The sequence below is a fragment of the Oncorhynchus masou genome, chromosome 10 (assembly GCF_036934945.1).
Source record: "Oncorhynchus masou masou isolate Uvic2021 chromosome 10, UVic_Omas_1.1, whole genome shotgun sequence".
NCBI classification, from domain to species: Eukaryota; Metazoa; Chordata; class Actinopteri; order Salmoniformes; family Salmonidae; genus Oncorhynchus; species Oncorhynchus masou.
The window spans coordinates 39,152,447-39,158,446 of NC_088221.1; the positions used below are offsets into that span (position 1 = coordinate 39,152,447).

General features: G+C 43.9%; 1 protein-coding gene across 1 annotated transcript in view; it reads right to left on the reverse strand.

Moving 5' to 3' along the window:
- The window catches only part of LOC135547601 (diacylglycerol kinase beta-like), a 148,625-nt gene extending 145,483 nt beyond the window's left edge, over window positions 1–3,142 (reverse strand). Inside the window, exon 1 of the mRNA XM_064976749.1 lies at window positions 2,894–3,142. The gene's annotated coding sequence lies outside the window, so the exon portion shown is untranslated. The remainder of the gene's footprint in view (window positions 1–2,893) is intronic.
- Between the last annotated feature and the right edge of the window lie 2,858 nt (window positions 3,143–6,000).

Below are 6,000 nucleotides of genomic sequence, written 5' to 3' on the forward strand. Positions count from 1 at the left end.
GAGATGCACTGCAGTACTTAATGCAGCTGTTACTTTTGACCCCCCCCCCCTTTGTTCAGGGACACATTGTTCCATTTCTGTTAGTCACATGTCTGTGGAACTTGTTCAGTTTATGCCTCAGTTGTTGAATCTTGTTATGTTCATACAAATATTTACACATGTTAAGTTTGCTGAAAATAAACACATTTGACAGTGAGAGGACGTTTCTTTTTTTGCAGCGTTTAGTAGGGAGTTGTAGCGTCCAACAGGCCAGTATTCTACATAGTTCAGTGAAGAAAACGTGGCAATTAACTACAATGACCATAATCCACTGCCAGCCTACTTGTCCGGTCTGTGTGTTTCTTTTACGCCTGCTATGGTAGGTTAATGTGGGGCAGACAAAGATAGAGAGCTAGAGAGAGCTAGAGAGAGCTAGAGAGAAAGAGAGCTAGAGAGAGAGCTAGAGAGAGCTAGAGAGAGCTAGAGAGAAAGAGCTAGAGAGAGCTAGAGAGAGAGAGCTAGAGAGAGCGAGCGAGAGAGAGAGCTAGAGAGAGAGAGAGAGCTAGAGAGAGAGAGAGAGAGAGAGCTAGAGAGAGAGAGAGAGAGAGAGCTAGAGAGAGAGAGAGAGAGCTAGAGAGAGAGAGCTAGAAAGAGAGAGCTAGAGAGAGAGAGAGAGAGAGAGAGAGAGAGAGAGAGAGAGAGAGAGAGAGAGAATGCATGATCGAGAGGGATAGAGAGCAATTTCTTTGTGAGGTAACTATACCTGAAATGCATAACCTTAGTGATTGATAGTTGGTATTCAGCAGTCGTAAAAGCTGGCCTTATTTACTTTGATGGACTACTAAAATAGTGCATTTTTCAGACGTCATAGGCAGCAGCTCCATGAAGTCATCAAGTGAAACAAATGTAATACACAGAAAAACTGAAATATTTTATTGAAGTAAATGATGGTTTAATACTTAATACTGTAAGTAATAAGCAGTAATGGAGAGTCACCACCATCATGGGACTTGTATTAATTGTTTAATTCTGGGTTGTTACAGCGTTCAACCCACATAATGCACAGTGCATTTAATGTAAAAAAATATATAATTCTAAACTGAAATAGAAAAACCGAACAGACCTCAAAAAGCACTAATTGCTCAGCACTACTAATCAAATATAGTACACTACGTATGGACTAGGTTACCATTTGACGTGGAGATTTCTGTTAGTGATCAATCACCTGGAGGCAACCTATGGTCATGTTAATCCCATGGAACAACTGAGGCAGATTATTATTGATCTATTGATCCTCTCTCACTCCATGTCACGAAGCAGGAGCGGCCAAGCTGTCCACCATGGCTACAGAGGGATGCCAGTCATCATCCCACATCTTTTCACGTCCTCGACCACTACCTGCTATTAGAAACCTGACAACCTCCCTTTATGGTGGATGTAAACATGAATCTAAGTGGCACCATGGACACTTCTACCAGTATCCATGCACACATAACAAACGCATGTACGCAAGCACTCACTCACAGGCACGTGCACCCTCCAATTTTCCAGTCTCTCTCTGTCTGAGCTCTGAGAAGGTGAGCAGCATAGTCAATTAGCTAGTGGTGAATGAGCCTATTGTTCAGGCAGGTCTTCACTCAGAGCGCATCGTACTAGAACAGAAGCATCCTTCATTGTTTATTGGCCAGCCTGTGAAACAGACGTCCTGTCTGGGCCTGAATAACCATTGCTTTTGGTAATCGGATGATGAGGCGTAATTAAGAGTGCAGATTTGAGATTAATCAAAGTCTGGTGCCTGAATCACACGGTATGGAGAGAGAGAGAGAGACAGGAGAGAGAGAGAGACAGAGAGAGGCAGAGACAGAGACAGAGACAGAGAGAGAGAGACAGAGAGAGAGACAGAGACAGAGAGAGAGAGAGAGAGAGTCTACTGTTAATTTTTATTGTTTATTTCACTTTATATATTATATACCTTACTTGCTTTGGCAATGTTAACACATGTTTCCCATGCCAATAAAGCCCCTTGAATTGAATTGAAGAGAGAGACAGAGAGACAGAGAAGAGAAAGAGAGAGCACAACTCAAGGTAAACGTTGGCAGCAGCCTTGACACACGGAGGAGAGGACTGATAATCTATGACAGCTATCAATGAATTCTCTCAAGAATGTCCTACATGTGTTTGCGTGTGTGAAAATGTGCCGGAGTCTAATCTTTTTATGAGAAGGCAACTATTCAGACAACACAAGGGAAATTAACTTTGACAAAAACGCTGTACTGTTGATTCACAGTTGTGTGTGTGTGTATATATATATTTAGACAGTTTAGAAATATGTCTGAAAACATGATTGTGTGTCTCAGACCAGGAAGCATAAGAAATAAATAGTCAACTTAAATCCGTCTCAATGTTTCTGAGAGAAAGGACAGTAAGGGTGAGTTCAGTGGAATGACCGAGGATCCGTGTTTGATTATCTCCCCATACATCCATCACATCCACAATCAGCACAAGCCCACACATTGTCACTAAGAAACTGACCACAACAACCAGATGATCAACATGCTGCTATACATGTAGGATAACACAGAAAGATTGAAAGTGAAGGGACATGGAAGGACAAATAAACATACACACACATTCCAGTGACACAGGTCTTAATGGCAAGAGCGAGAAAGTTGCCAAAGCCTGGTCAGAAAGCAATGATCAATGGAGAATGATCTTCCGCGAAGAGAGAGAGAGAGAAACATGAAGAAACAGATAGAGAAAGAAACAGAGAGAGAGAAACAAAAAGAGAGAAACAGGGATATAAACAGAGAGTGAGAGAGAAACCAGGATAAAAAAACCAGAGAAACAGAAATGAACACAGCGACATCATCAGAGAGAGAGAGAGAGAGAGAGTGAAACATAGCTTGTCTCCTACCTCTGCCCATCCCTGTGTGTGATGTTTTCTTCAGTATGGGTTGAAAGGGAGTCCTTTCCAAGCCGGCCGGGGCATGGGTCTCGCTTTCCCCGTGGGCAGAGCAGTGAGCAGCCTCTCACAGCAGCTACAGCAACACAGTACCGCTCCAGCTACACAGAGAGGCACAGCACAGGCACCGGAGCCATGGTAGAGGCAGCAACATCCCTCCCTCCCATCCAGCCTGAATTAATTAAGCCTTTCTTCCCTCCCCCTCTCTCTCTCTCTCTCTCTCTCTCTCTCTGTCTCTCTGTCTCTCTGTCTCTCTCTCTCTCTCTCCCTCTCCCTCTCTCTCTCTCTCCCCTCTCTCCCTCTCTCTCTCTCCCTCTCTCTCTCTCTCTCTTGCTTTTGCTCTCTCTTTCTCTCTCTCACTGTCGTGGACTCTCCCTGGTCATTGCCCTCCCCCTCTCTTCTCTCCCGCTCTCTGCCCTGGTGAGTGTTGCTCTGCAGATACTATGTGATTCTCTTCCCAGCCTCTGCAGGGTGACAATGTCCCTGCACTTTCTTTTCTGACAGCCTGTTTACATTGAGCTGTTCACACTCCCAATCTCTCCATCACCCTCTCTCCTTCCCTCACTCTCTCTCTTTATATCTCTCTCATCAACACTGTTTTGTGACAGTGCCTCCGACCCCCCTCCCTTGTACCCCCCCACCTCCGACCCCCACCCCCCACCCCACTACCCACCCACACAACATCCTGTGTGTAAGTTTTATCTTAAGTCTAAACATGCCATTAATGTATTGGCCCCCCTCTTTCTATCTCTGACTTTTCTATACAGCCATCTCTTTTTACTGCATTTTTGCCAATTAATCTTAAACTGAACGTTTGTTCAGATTCATTAAAGCAGAACAGTAGCAGAGCAGTAGCAGAACAGTAGCAGAGCAGTAGCAGAGCAGTAGCAGAGCAGTAGCAGCAGAGCAATAGCAGAGCAGTAGCAGAGCAGTAGCAGAGCAGTAGCAGAGCAATAGCAGACAGAGTGAACAGCCCTATGCCATGGGTGCCCTAAGTAAAACCTTAGGGCATTAGGCAGGAGCCCATCTCCTGTTTCTGTAGCGTTAGGGAGCTTGATGTAGGGGGCATTAGTAATACCAACGGTCCATTGCTTCATTTGAGAGGTAGACAAAAGGGATAAAAATAGCTTCAGAGTGCTCCGCCCCTCCTGCCTGATCAAAAGCAGACCGTTTTTGTCTGGCTTGTACTTTCTTTCGGTCTTTATTTTTTGGCAAAAACTGCAATTACAGTATAGCTCTCCTCTGGGTCGTTCCACCTCAAAAAGAACAAGAAAGAGGATTTTGACACCCACCATGTCAGATTGTTCTGATATTGTTTCAAACATTCCTGCAACATTATTTTGTCTAAATATTATTTGATCTCTGGAGAATTTACACAAATTGATTGCATCCCCCCCACACACACACACCCCCCATGCCGCCCAACAACCAGTATACACAGTAGTATCAGTTCTGTAGATAGTTTTTTATCTGCTCCTTAGTATGGAGCTGCGGCTCAGAGTACTGTTTCTTCATCTTACTATATGTCATGAATTCCCAGGTATTTTTTTACCTCTGTTCAGATAATTTAGTCATTGAAGTTGTTCGGTAAACCGAGGGGTATTCTTTCACGAGGAGACTTAAAAACAGGCCCCCCTGTGCGGTTGGAATTGCTGTAAATGGTTCCTATTTGTAATTGGTACTCCCTGTTGATTTTAACTGAATCGAGTAATGCCAAAGAGGACAATGGATATAAACCTCCAGTCTTTGTATCTTCAACCATTTTGTAATGTTTGAGCGGCCTGCTACTTTTATGATTTTATAAATTCAAATTAATCAATTATGATTCACAGTTGTGCTGTTCAAGACTCTCTCACGATCCAGCTAACCTCCCGCAGCCTAATGAGGGTGTGTGTGTGTGTGTTTGCAGACTCGGTGGTTGACGACCTTTAACTGTCTAACCGTCTTGGGAAGGTGTCCTTTTGGGAGGCGTGGCTGACAAGGTGGTTTTCTCAGAATGCTACAGAACTGTCACCGCACTAAGCAGAGACCACCTGCCTCCCCCACAACACCCACTCTAAAGCACAACACACAACTGCTCTGGGGAGCGTCACAAATGGCACCCTATTCTGCACTTAATCACAATATAGGGAATAGGGTGTCAAAACCAACTACTGTATGGGTTGAGGTGTAGAACAAGAACCGGATAAACAGACCTGATGTACTATACATATAAGAAAATAAATATATAGCAGTAAAACGTATATACAGACATATGTGACAATGGATATATGTATTGGGATATATTTTTGTGTGTGTGTGTGTGTGTTCCCTGTGGATGTTGTCCATAATAGTGGCTGTTTGACGTAGTTGAGACAGGGCTCTGCAGGGCTTCTCTCTCTTCTTTTCTCTGTAACATGCTGTTTCACTTCCTGTCGGGTTCCTATTCTCAAGTCTCTCTTCTTTATTTCCAGTGTAACACCGACAACATCACAAACCAGAAACCACACAGTTTCATTTAACAATTAATATTGTTTCTGTTTTCTAAGTCACACACACACACAATACTACTACTTGACAACAAAGTGCATGGTGCGGAGTAGCAGACTCGTGCTTATGACCAGTCTGACTCATTGTGCAGTCAGTGTGGTGTGATACTCGTAAAGGCTCAGTAGTTGGGAAAGGAACCTGCAGCTGTTGTAACAGGGCTTGTGTGTCCCTACACCAGGGCTCTCCAACCCTGAACCTGGAGTGCTACCCTCTTGTAGGTTTTTTAGCTCCAACCCCAGTTGTAACTAACCTTATTCAGCTTATCAACCAGCTAATTATTAGAATCAGGTGCGCTAGTTTAGGGTTGGTGTGAAAACCTACAGGACGGTGGCTCTCCAGAAACAGGGTTGGAGAACAGTGCTCTATACATCATCCCTGTCACGCCCTGACCTTAGTTATCTTTGTTTTCTTTATTGTTTTGGGTAGGTCAGGATGTGACAAGGGGTGGTTTGTTGTGTTTTTGTACTGTCTAGGGTTTTTGTATGTTTATGGGGGTGTTTACTAGTCTAGGTGTTTTGTATGTCTATGGT